This window comes from Hemitrygon akajei, chromosome 21 (assembly GCF_048418815.1).
Source record: "Hemitrygon akajei chromosome 21, sHemAka1.3, whole genome shotgun sequence".
Lineage (NCBI taxonomy): Eukaryota > Metazoa > Chordata > Chondrichthyes > Myliobatiformes > Dasyatidae > Hemitrygon > Hemitrygon akajei.
The window spans coordinates 20,542,959-20,556,427 of NC_133144.1; positions in this window are offsets into that span (position 1 = coordinate 20,542,959).

Genomic DNA, 13,469 nt, shown 5'->3' on the forward strand with positions numbered 1-13,469 from the left:
CCTTTGCAAATGTGTTCATGGCCTTCTCTACTGCCACACTCAAGTTGGAGGAGCAACACCTTGTATTCCATTTGGGTAGCCTCCAACCTGATGGTATGAGCATCAATTTCTCGAACTTCCTCCAGGTAATTCTACCCCCACCCTCACCATTCCTCATTCCTGTTTTCCTCTCTGACTGTATCTCCTTACCCGCCCATTACCTCCCACTGCTGCTCCTTCCCATTCCCTGGTCTCTCATCAGATTCCTCCTTCAGTCCTTTATCTTTCAACTATAAACTTCCCAGATCCTTACATCACTCCCTCCCCTCTCCCAGTTTTGCCTATCACCCTGTTGCTCCGACCTCGTCTTTTTCCCCCCAGTCCTAATGAAGGGTTTTAGCCCAAAACGTCGACTGTTTATTTCTGTAGATGCTGGCTGACCTGGTGAGTTCCTCCAGTAGCTTGTATTTTCTGAATCTGCAGATTTTCTTATCGATGTGTTGGAGAGTGAGGTGGCAGTGCTGAAAATTAACATCCTTGAGGGTAAAATAACAGGTGTTTGTTCATGTGGAATAAAATACAGATTGTAGTCAAGCAATATAATCTAAAATAATTATTAATATTGATTTCAAAGTGTTTTATAGAGCCTGTAAATTGATGTGTCTTACAAATCATTTAATAGATTACAGATGTGGTATACTAACAGTATCTACCAGCCCAATGAGCCTTCGCTGCCCAGTTACACCCATGTAATCCATGTATCAACCCATGTGGTTGAGTTTATTGTCAATCTCCTTACAGGCAGTGGTGGAATTGAACCGGGTTTAGTAGCACGTAATAGTGCTATGCTAACTGCTATGCGATTGTACACAAAGATGTAAAAACAGATGACCTGACTTTCCTGTCATTTGAGGCAGGCTAAAGGACCAATTGAACTGAGTGAAATAGAAGTTGATTTTAAAAACGGGGAAAGCGAGGTGACAATCTCAAGCACACGCAGAAACTGCTTCTTGGAAGAAAGTCGAGGTCTCCTCTAGAGGGAGCTCACACCTAGGCTTGGTATACGTAATCACCAAGTCAAAGTTCAAAGTTGAGTACATACATGTCACCATTGACATTCCATTACCTGCAGGTCTACTTGGCAAATTTATAGAACAGTAACAGTAAAAAAGATCAATGAGCAACAAACCGCAAATGCAATAAAAAACGAGTGTGTAATAACAAGTATAAAAAGTCTTTAAAGTGAAACCATTGGTGTGGGAACACCAGAAATAAAATGAGTGGAAAGAGCCTGATGGTTGAGGGGTAATAACTTCTTGAACCTGGTGCTGAGAGTCCTGAGGCACCCGTACCTTTTACCTGATGGCAGCAGGGAGAAAAGAGCATGGCCTGGGTGGCGACGATCTTTGAGGACGGATGCTGCATTTTTACGGCAAAGTTTCATGTAGATGTGCTCAATGGTTGGAAGGGCTCTGAGGGTTTTGATGGGATGCGGAATCTCCGCAGACTCCTGAGGAAGTCGAGGTGCTGTTTTGCTTTCTTTGCAATTATATTTATAAGATGGGGCCAGGACAGGTCTTCTGAGATTGTGACACCCAGGAATTTAAAGTTACAGACCCTCTCCACCTCTGATCCTCTGGTGATTACTGGCTCATGGACCTCTGGGTTCCCTCTCCTGAAGTCTACAATCAGTCTCTTGGTCTTATTGGCATTAAGTGAGAGGTTGTTTTTATTACTCCACTCAGCCAAAATTTTTGAGGATTGGAGGGAGGTGAATGTTTTCCCCTTGTTCAAAGAAGGTAGTAAGGATAGTCCAGGTAATTATAGACCAGTGAGCCTTACGTCTGTGCTGGGGAAGCTGTTGGAAAAGATTCTTAGAGATAGAATCTGTGGGCATTTAGAGAATCATGGTCTGATCAGGGACAGTCAGCATGGCTTTGTGAAGGGCAGATCGTGTCTAACAAGCCTGATAGAGTTCTTTGAAGAGGTGACCAGGCAAATAGATGAGGGTAGTGCAGTGGATGTGATCTACATGGATTTTAGTAAGGCATTTGACAAGGCACCACACGGTAGGCTTATTCGGAAAGTCAGAAGGCATGGGATCCAGGGAAGTTTGGTCATTTGGATTCAGAATTGGCCTGCCTGCAGAAGGCAGAGGGTCGTGGTGGAAGGAGTACATTTGGATTGGAGGGTTGTGACTAATGGTGTCCTACAAGGATCAGTTCTGGGACCTATACTTTTTGTGATTTTTATTAACGACCTGGATGTGAGGGTAGAAGGGTGGGTTGGCAAGTTTGCCGATGACACAAAGGTTGGTGGTGGTGTGGATAGTGTTGAGGATTGTGGAAGATTTCAGAGAGATTGGGTGCAGAAGTGGCAGATGGAGTTCAACCCAGTGAAGTGTGAGGTGGTACGCTCCAAGGCAGAGTACAAAGTAAATGGCAGGATACTTGACAGAGTGGAGGAGCAGAGGGATCTGGGGGTACATGTCCACAAATCCCTGAAAGTTGCCTCACAGGTAGATAGGGTAGTTAAGAAAGATTATGGAGTGTTAGCTTTCATAAGTCGAGGGATAGAGTTTAAGAGTCACAGGGGTAATGCTGCAGCTCGATAAAACTCTGGTTAGACCACACTTGGAGTACTGTGTCCAGTTCTGGTCGCCTCAGTATAGGAAGGATGTGGAAGCATTCGAAAGGGTACAGAGGAGATTTACCAGGATGCTGCCTGGTTTAGAGAGTATGGATTATGATCAGAGATTAAGGGAGCTAGGGTTTTACACTCTGGAGAGAAGGAGGATGAGAGGAGACATGATAGAGGTGTACAAGATATTAAGAGGAATAGACAGAGTGGACAGCCAGCGCCTCTTCCCCAGGGCACCCCTGCTCAATACAAGAGGACATGGCTTTAAGGTAAGGGGTGGAAAGTTCAAGGGGGATATTAGAGGAAGATTTTTTTATTCAAAAGTGGTTGGTGCATGGAATGCACTGCCTGAGTCAGTGGTGGAGGCAGGTACACTAGTGAAGTTTAAGAGACTACTAGACAGGTATATGGAGGAGTTTAAGGTGGAGGGTTATATGGGAGGCAGGGTTTAAGGGTTGGCACAATATTGTGGGCCGAAGGGCTTGTACTGTGCTGTATTGTTCTATGTTCTAAATGTAGAAAACCTACAGCACAATAAGGCTACTTCCACACTAGACCGAATAATTTTGAAAACACCGGTTTTGCGTAAAAATGATAGGCGTCCACACTAAGCGTTTTTCAAAATACTTCTGTCCACGTTAAAACAGAGATTTCGGCGAATCTCCTCCAATTGTGCATGCACAGGACACATCTACTGAAAGCAAGCGACATGTTTGGTGTCGAATCTTGCCGTGAAAGACTTGGTGTGCGTTTGTTCAGTTACAGACTAGAAAAACTTAAATGACGGACAGCTGTTGGCTCTCTCGCAGGAGGACTTAAAACTAAAAAAAACAAATACTGGAGCATAAGGAGGCAACTGACAGGGAGTTCACGGACAGTTTGACCCAGCTGACGATGAACATTGAAAAACTGACTAACTCTGTTGCATTAATAAAGCACCTTGTTAAGTGTATAAAACAGGTCTGCATCAGTATTGTATTTCCATACAATGTTACATTAGACTGTTACACATCTATTGTCAGAGAAATACTTGGATAAATAGGTAAACCACCTTCATACGAGTAAGGACAGAAAACAGGGCAAAGTGAGTATACTTATTCAGTACGTTATGGGTCAAAGTATTTGGTGAGTACATTTCTAACTTTTCTGGCTTTAGTCTCATTGCCGCCTGTTCTGAAATTGTTTGGTTGCGTTCAAGAAAACAATGAAATGGCGCACTGCCGTTACCATCTGTTCTGGCTCGTCATGTTAGCGCTTTTAGATTTCTCCGGTTACCCCGTCCATACTGCTCTGGCCAATCCAGAGTTTTGGAAAAGCTCTGTTTTTGGGGGAGGAAATCACAATTTTAGTGTGGACAGAGGGCCAAAATGAAGAGAAAAAGCTTTGTTTACACATTTATCTGGTCTAGTGTGGACATAGCCTAAGACTCTTTGGCCCACAATGCTGTGCCAAGTATGTACTTACCTTAGAAATTGCCTAGGGTTACCCATAGTTTTTCTAAGTTCCATGTACCTGTCCAGGAGTCTTAAAAGACCCTATTGTATCTGCCTCCACCACCATTGCTGGCAGCCCATTCCACGCACTCACCACTCTCTGAGTAAAAAAAACTTACCCCTGACATCTCCTCTGTGCCTACTTCCAAGCACTTTAAAACTGTGCCCTCTCGTACTAGCTATCTCAGCCCTGGAAAAAAACCTCTGACTATCCACACGACCAATGCCTCTCATTATGTACACCTCTATCAGGTCACCTCTCATCTTCTGTCGCTCCAAGGAGAAAAGGCTGAGTTCACTCAACCTATTCTCATAAGGCATGCTTTCCAGACAATCCAGACAACATCCTTGTAACTCTCCTCTGCACCCTTTCTATGGTTTCCACATCCTTTCTGTAGTGAGGCAATCAGAACTGAGCACAGTACTCCCACATTGGGTCTGACCAGGGTCCTATATAGCTGTAACGTTACCTCTCGGCTCTTAAACTCAATCCAACAATTGATTAAGACCAATGCACCATATACCTTCTTAACCACAGAGTCAACCTGTGCAGCAGCTTTGAGTGTCCTATAGACTTGGACCCCAAGATCCTTCTGATCCTCCACACTGCCAAGAGTCTTACCATTAATACTATATTCTGCCATCATATTTGACCTACCAAAATGAACCACCTCACACTTACCTGGGTTGAACTCCATCTGCCACTTCTCAGCCCAGCTTTGCATCCTATCAGTGCCCCGCTGTAACCTCTGGCAGCACTCCACACTATCCACAACACCTCCAACCTTTGTACCATCAGCAAATTTACTAACTCATCCCTCCACTATCCTCATCCACGTCGCTTATAAAAATCACAAAAAGAAGGGATCCCAAAACAGATCCCTGAGGCACACCACTGGTCACTGACCGTGCAGAATATGACCCATTTACAACCACTCTTTGCCCTCTGTGGGCAAGCCAGTTTTGGATCCACAAAGCAATGTCTCCTTGGATCCCATGCCTCCTTACTTTCTCAATAAGCCCTGTATGGGGTACCTTATTAAATGCCTTGCTGAAATCCATTTACACTACATCTACTGCTCTTCCTTCATCAATGTGTTTTGTCACATTCTCAAAAAATTCAATCAGGCTTGTAAGGCATAACCTGCCCTTGACAAAGCCACGTTGACTATTCCTAATCATATTATGTCTCTCCAAATGTTCATAAATCCTGCCTCTCTGGATCTTCTCCATCAACTTACCAACCACTGAAGTAAGACTCACTGGTCTATAATTTCCTGGGCTATCTCTAGTCCCTTCCTTGAATAAGGGAATAACATCTGCAACCCTCCAATCCTCCAGGACCTCTCCCGTCCCCATTTATGATGTAAAGATCATTGCCAGAGGCTCAGCAATCTCCTCCCTCACCTCCCACAGGAGCCTGGGGTACATCTCATCCGGTCCTGGTGACTTATCCAACTTGATGCTTTCCAAAAGCTCCAGCACATGCTCTTCCTTAATATCTACATGCTACATATTCATTAAGTATCTCTGCTATCTCGTCCGGTTCCATACACACTTTTCCACTGTCACATTTGATAGGTCCTATTCTCTCATGTCTTACCCTCTTGCTCTTCACACACTTGTAGAATGTCTTGGGGCTTTCCTTAATCCTGCTCACCAAGGCCTTCTCATGGCCCCTTCTGGCTCTCCTAATTTCTTTCTTAAGCTCCTTCCTGCTAGCCTTATAATCTTCTATCCTTACCTAGTTTTTTGAACCTTTTGTAAGCTACTTTTCTTCTTGACTAGATTTACAACAGCCTTTGTACACCACAGTTCCTGTATCTTACCATCCTTTCCCTGTCTCATTGGAACATACCTATGGAGAACTCCACGCAAATATCCCCTGAACATTTGCCACATTTCTTCCGCACGTTTCCCTGAGAACCTCTGTTTCTAACTTATGCTTCCAAGTTCCTGCCTGATAGCTTCATATTTCCCCTTACTCCCATTAAATGCTTTCCCACTTTGTTCCTATCCTTCTCCAATGCTATGGTATAGAATTGTGATCACGATCTCCAAAATGCTCTCCCACTGAGAGATCTGACACCTGACGAGGTTCATTTCCCAATACCAGATCAAGTACAGCCTCTCCTCTTGTAGGCTTATCTACATATTGTGTCAAGAAGCCTTCCTGAACACGCCTAACAAACTCTACCCCATCTAAACCCCTCACTCTAGGGAGATGCCAATCGATATTTGGGAAATTAAAATCCACCACCACAACAACCCTGTTATTACACCTTTCCAGAATCTGTCTTCCTATCTGCTCCTTGAACACTGAACACAGATGCACAGGTGCAATGAAAAACTCTCTTGCAGCATCACAGACACGTATAATTTTTTTGTGAATGCTGTTCATAATCTAAATATAAATTACACATACAGTACTGTGCAAAAGATTTAGGCGCATGTATATAACTAGGCTGCCTAAGACTTTTGCACAGTACTGTATTTGTCAATGGCGAGCGGAGAGCGAGCTTATAAATCTGGTGGGAGCAAAGGATGTTGGGAGTGGCGAGGGTGGAGGAGAGCCAGGGGTAGGAGTAAGGGGTGCCATGGGTGCAGACACACCCAGCCCTGAGACACCAGGCAAGGTCATTTGATTCCAAGCAACTGGTTTATTGATCATTAGAGAATGTCTCCCCCTTTTCCCAACCATGATTCCCCTCTCCTTGCCTCTTTCCCACTCTCAGTCCACAACAGAACAGTACAGCACAGAACAGAAACAGGCTCTTCAGCCCACAATATTGTGCTGAACCACCTCAAAAGTAAATCAAAAACACCCAAAAATGAATCCCTTTGACATACACAATATCCATATCCCTCTAATCCTTACATCCATGTGGCTATACAAACGTTCCTTAAAAGCCTCCAATGTATTTGTCTCGACCACAATACCAGACATTGTATTCCAGGCATCCACCACTCTGAGTAAAAAAATTACTCCTCACATGCCCCTTGAACTTACCCCCTCTCACCTTCAAAGCATGCCCTCTGGTATTAGACATTTCAACCCCGAGAAACTGACGCTCCCTGTTTACTCCATCTACGGCCCTCATAACCTTATAAACCTCTAACAAGTCTCCCCTCAGCCTCCGCCACCCCAGAGAAAATAACCCAGGTTTATCCAGCCTCTCGTGAGGGCACACGCCCTCTAAACCAGGCAGCATCCTGGTAAACCTCTTCTGCCCCCTCTCCAGAGCCTCGACAGCCTTCATACAGTGAGGCAACCAGATGTACTCCAGATGTGGCCTAACCAGACTTCTATGAAGTTGCATATAGAGACCCATATCAGAATCGGATTTATCTTCACTCACATATGTCATGAAGTTGTTTTGTTTGTGGCAGCAGTACAGTGCAAAGTTTTTAGGCACCCTGGCTATATGTATGTGCCTAAGACTTTTGCACAGTTCTGTATAAAGAATCATTCAATTAGCTCAACACTTTTACAGCACTAGTGTAGGATTTTGTGAATAAAATGAGCAAGAGTCATTTTAGGTGCTAACAAAAGCCTTTTATTTCCATTATGAACAATCCAAAAGCAGTTGCCATTGATGTCATTGAGAAAGTGAGCACAACAACTCAATGTTTTGTGAACTATGTGGACCAGATTCTGTAATGAATAATATCTGTCACCCATTACATTACCCTACACGTGTTACATTACCAGGGTTCAATTCTATTGCTGTGTGTAAACAGTTTGTACCTTCTGCCCTTCTCCGTGTGGGTTCCCTCCCACATTCCAAAGACTAGTGGGTTAGAAGGTTAATTGCTGACATGGGTGTAATTGGGCATAGTGAGCCAGAAGGCCCTGTTACCGTGCTGTATCTCCAAAAATAAAATAAAAAGATTCTAGGCCATTGAGTCATAGACACAAGAGATTCTGCAAAATGCCAAGAATCCTGAGCAACACACACAAAATGCTCTGGGTGTCAGTAGGTCAGGTGGTACCTGGGGAGGGAAATAAACGGTTGACATTTCAGGCCGACATCTTTCATCGGGGTGTGATTATAAATCCTGAGCCTGACATTCAGTCGGTGTCACAAGAAACAGATGGCATTCCTTTCAATATCTGATCACACGGATGTGTTTATCAAGCTGCAGAGTTGACAGCATTTTAATATACACACATGGATACACGCCAGCCAGCTCTGGCAAAGTTTGCAGGCCATCACGTCTTACAAGGTGGAAACTAACATGGTGTGTGGATGTAATGCTTCACTCCCAGATGAGCTCAACACCTTTTATGCACAGTTTGAAAGGGAGGATAAAACTGCATCTGCATGAATCCTGCAGATTCTGGTGACCCTGTGATCTCTGGCACAAGGTGTCAGGCTCTGATAGTGTACTTGGCAGGGCATTGAAATCCTGTGCCAACTGATTGGCAGGAGTATTCAAGGGCAACTTCAATCTCTCACTGCTGCAGTGAGGTTCCCACCCGCTTCAAAAGGGCGACCACCATACCAGTGATCAACCAGTTGCACTCATGTCTACTGTGATATGGTACTTTGAGAGTTTTGTCATGGCCAGAAGCTATGACTATCACCCAGTTGCAGTCACATCTACTGTGGTGAAGTGCTTTGAGGGGTTTGTCAATGCCAAACTCAACCACCACCTCAGCAAGGACCTGGACCTGTTGCAATTTGCCTATCACTGCAATAGGTCTACAGTGGATGCAATCTCACTGGCTCTCCACTCGGCCTTGGATCACCTGGGCAACAGCAATACCTACGTCAGCTGCTGTTTATTGATTACAGCTCAGTGTCCAGTACCATCATACGCTCTCATCAACAAGCTCAAAGATCTGGGCCTCTGCAACTGGGTCCTTGACTTCCTCACTGGGAGAGCAGAGGCAGTGTGGATCAGAAATAACATCTCACTCTCCCTGACAATCGGCACTGGCGTGGCTCAAGGGTGCGTGCTTTGCCCACTGCCCTACGCCCACAACTCTGTGGCACAACTGTTGGCAGAATTTCAGATGCTGGCAAGGAGGTGTTCAAGAATGAGCCAGATCAATGTGTGGAGAGGTGTCACAACGGCAACAGTAAGACCAAGGAATTGACTGTGCTCTTCAGGAAGGGGAAGTCAAGGAATAGACACTTATCCTCCTCGAGGGATTGACAGTGAAAGGGTGAGCAGTTTCAAGTTTCTGGGAGTCAACATCTCTGAGGATCTGTACTGGGCTCAACATATTGATGCAATTACAAGGAAGGCACGCCAATGGCCATATTTCATTAGGAGTTTGAGGATACTTGGTACGACACCAAAGATTCTTGCAACATTTCTACAGATGTACCGGGGGGATCATTCTGACTGGTTGCTTCACCATCTGGTATGGAGGGGCCTCTGCACAGCATCGGAATAAGCTGCAGCAAGTTGTAAACTTGGTCAGCTCCGTGAGCAACACCAAGCTCCCCAGTATCGAGGACACCTTCAAAAGACGATGCCTCAAACAAGGCACTGTCCATCTTTAAGGACCTCCATCACCCAGGTCGTGCTGTTTTGTGATTGCTACCATCAGGGAGGAGGTAAAGGAGCCTAAAGACACACACACAACATTTCAGGAACAGCTTCTCCCCGTCCACCAACACAGTTCTGAATGGACAATGAACCCTTGAACACTACTTCAGTATTTTTTCATTTTTCTTTTTGCTCTCTTTCTGCACTGCTTATTTAATTTATTTTATATATATTTCTTATCGTTATTGAGAGTTTTCTTGTTATTATGTATTGCAATGTGCCGCTGCCACAAAGCAGCAATTTTCACGACATGAGATAATAAACCTGCTTCCGATTATGATTCGATGGAATCTCATGCTGTGGTGTTTCGTTTGCTAAAACGACCAGGAATAGGCTTTCACTAAACCACGGTAAAGATCTACCACCAATGTGGACCAGCTTCCAGAACTTCAGCAACACCTGCAGCACAGCCTCTGAAGGTCTGAGGAGAAGGTCAAACCCGGCAGAAAGCAATGCTCCCCACTCTCTCAGCTCCTTCTTGCCAACAGGTTAATAGGAGAATGGAGAAACAGTTTCCAAAGCCTCCTGGCAAAAGTGAAACATCCCAGCACCTAGGCATCCTGGGCCCATCACCATACAGCATGAAGAAGAGGTTTTTAGGATTGAATGAGGGGGAGATTTAATAGAGGTGTATAAGGTTATAAGGGGTGTTGATAGGGCAAACAGGCATTTTCCCCTCAGGTTCAGTAAGACTAAAACTGGAGGTCACAGGTCGAGGCTGCAAGTACTTCAGGGGAATCTGAGGGGAGCTTCTTCACTCAGACAGTGGTGTGAGTGTGGAATTTGCTGCCAATGGTTGAGGCAGTTTCAATTGTAACATTTAAGCAAAGGTTGGATACGTAGAAAAATGAGAGGGGTGTGGAAGGCGATGGTCCAGCTGCAGGGAGTAGGGACTGGGTAGAAAATCAGACTGGTATAGACTAGATGGGCTGAATGGCCTGTGCTGTTCTGTGACTCTAGCATTTGAATTTAATAAAGCCCATATTATATTTACTGGGTGGCAAGGAGCAGGTATGTCTCTGCCAATGGAGGTATAAGGTGTTCCTTCCCTCTGCCAGCCTACAGGTCACCCTTAGGCGAGGTGTAGTACCTGCTTAGAAGCACCCCCCCCCTCCCCACCCCCTCTGCCACAGATCAGGGTCACGTTAAGCCACGGGAGCAGGTAGTGGATGGGTGTATGAGCAGCTGGTGTTATGTGAGCACTGGTGCCAGGCAGACAATCTCTGAAGAGTATTGATAATGGCTGGGGTCACCCATCTTGTAAAGACACTGCCCAGAAGACGGCAATGGCAAACCACTTCCATAGAAAAATTTGCCAAGAATAATCATGGTCACGGAAAGACCATGATCACTCACGCCAATACGACACGGCACATAATAATGATGACATCGCTACATTTCAGACAGTGCTCTGAATCTTCTTGAGTACTGGGAATAGCAAAAAGTTCTATTTTAACTTCATCAGTCCACAGGACTTGTTTCCAAAACGCATCAGGTTTGTTTAGATGTTCCTTTGAACCTTTTGAATAGAACTTTTTGGCCGCAATGAGCAAAGGTATGTTTGGAGAAAAAAGGGTGCAGAATTTCATGAAAAAAACACCTCTCCAAACTGTTAAGCACGGGGGTGGATTGATCATGCTTTGGGCTTGTGTTGCAGCCAGCGGCACGGGGAACATTTCACTGGTAGATGGAAGAATGAATTCAATTAAATACCAACAAATTCTGGAAGAAACATCACACCGTCTGTAAAAAAGCTGAAGCTGAAAAGAGGATGGCTTCTACAACAGGATAATGATCCTAAACACACCTCAAAATCCACAATGGACTACCTCAAGAGGTGCAAGCTGAAGATTTTGCTATGGCCCTTACAGTCCCCCAACCTAAACATCATCGAAATCTGTGGATAGACCTCAAAAGAGCAGAGCATGCAAGACGGTCCAAGAATCTCACAGAACTAGAAGCCTTTTGCAAGGAAGAATAGGCGAAAATCCCCCAAACAAGAATTGAAAGACTCTTCGCTGGCTACAAAAAGCGTTTACAAGCTGTGATACTTGCCAAAGGGGGTGTTACTAAGTATTGACCATGCAGGGCGCCCAAACTTTTGCTTTGGGCCCTTTTCCTTTTTTGTTATTTTGAAACTGTAAAAGATGGAAATAAAAAAGTTTTCTTGCTTAACATATTAAAGAAATGTGTAATCTTTAACTTCATGCCTTTTGGAAATCAGGTCATCTTTCACTTGCTTAGCTATTCACAGTAACAGAAATTTTGAGCAGGAGTGCCCAAACTTTTGCATGCCACTGTAAATTGTCTGATCTGGATTATTGATTCCTATTCACCCAGAATATTGATTTGTATACTTATCATTGTGAGTTGATATTTTGAATCCTGTTTGCATAAATATTTTCTTGTAAATGTGAGTTTGCATATAATCATACACTGATAGTTCATCTATCCCTTCTCAGCTGTATATCGCTCTGTGTTAATGGGAATGGGGAATTCCACTGGAGAGATAGAACAGGTGAAGTGGGCCAAATGTCCTCCTCCTGTGCTGCGGAGTCTTCTGATTCCAAAAAGTGTCTATTCTCCAAGAGTGTCTGCTGTTTTTGAGGCTTTAGGAAATCTCCATTTAAGCAGGCTGCAGTCAGCATTGAAACGTTACTGAGCAAGAATCGCTCAGGAGGTGGTGAAGCAGCCACGAGCATGTTGAACGGCAGCACAGGTTTGAGGGGCCGAGTGGTCTGTGCCTGCCACTTCCTCGTCTCATCTGTATATTGGTGGTGAATCCTCTGCCCAGAGAAGCAGCAGAAGCTACCGTGTTAAACATATTTAAGCCACAGTTAAATAGATTTTTGCATACTAAGGGAATTAATGGTTCTTGGAGGAAGAGCCAGACCAGCCATGATCTTATTGAATGGCAGAGCGGGCTCGATGGGCCCAGATAGCCGACTCCTGCTCCTATTTCCAAAGTTCTGTTGCTCTGTTAGAGGGAATGGATATGCAAGTTCCATTGACTGGCTGACTGGTTAACTCCTGAGGAAGCAAAATGATCAGGCATCGGTCTACAAGGATGTTGCCTGGATTGGCGAGCATGCCTTATGAGAACAGGTTGAGTGAACTCGGCCTTTTCTCCTTGGAGCGGCGGAGGATGAGAGGTGACCTGATAGAGGTGTACAAGATGATGAGAGGCATTGATCGTGTGGAGAGTCAGAGGCTTTTTCCCAGGGCTGACATGGCTAACACGAGAGGGTTCAGTTTTAAGGTGCTTGGAAGCAGGTACAGAGGAGATGTCAGGGGTTAAGTTTTTTTTATGCAGAGAGTGGTGAGTGCGTGGAATGGGCTGCTGGTGACGGTGGTGGAGGCGGATACAATAGGGTCTTTTTAGAGATTCCTGGATAGGTACATGGAGCTTAGAAAAATAGAGGGCTATGGGTAACCCTAGGTAATTTCGAAAGTAAGTACATGTTCGGCACAGCTTTGAGGGCCGAAGGGCCTGTATTGTGCTGTAGGTTCTCTATGCTTCTACCTTTCAAAGTGTGAAATTGCCTGCCTTTAGAGGCTCGGCTCCTGCCCAGCCCTGTTCAGAAAGGAAGCCTTCCAACCTGATCTTGACATGTGATGGTGTAGAGTGGAGAACAGTGAGCTGATAACCTGCCCCATCTCCTTTTGTTCATCACGGAAAGAGAGTGAAGTAAAATGGACCACACTGGAGGGGTGGCATGGTAATGTAATGCTTTACAATGCCAGTGGTCGAGGTTCAATTCCCGCCACTGTCTGGAAATTCTCCCCGTGACTGAA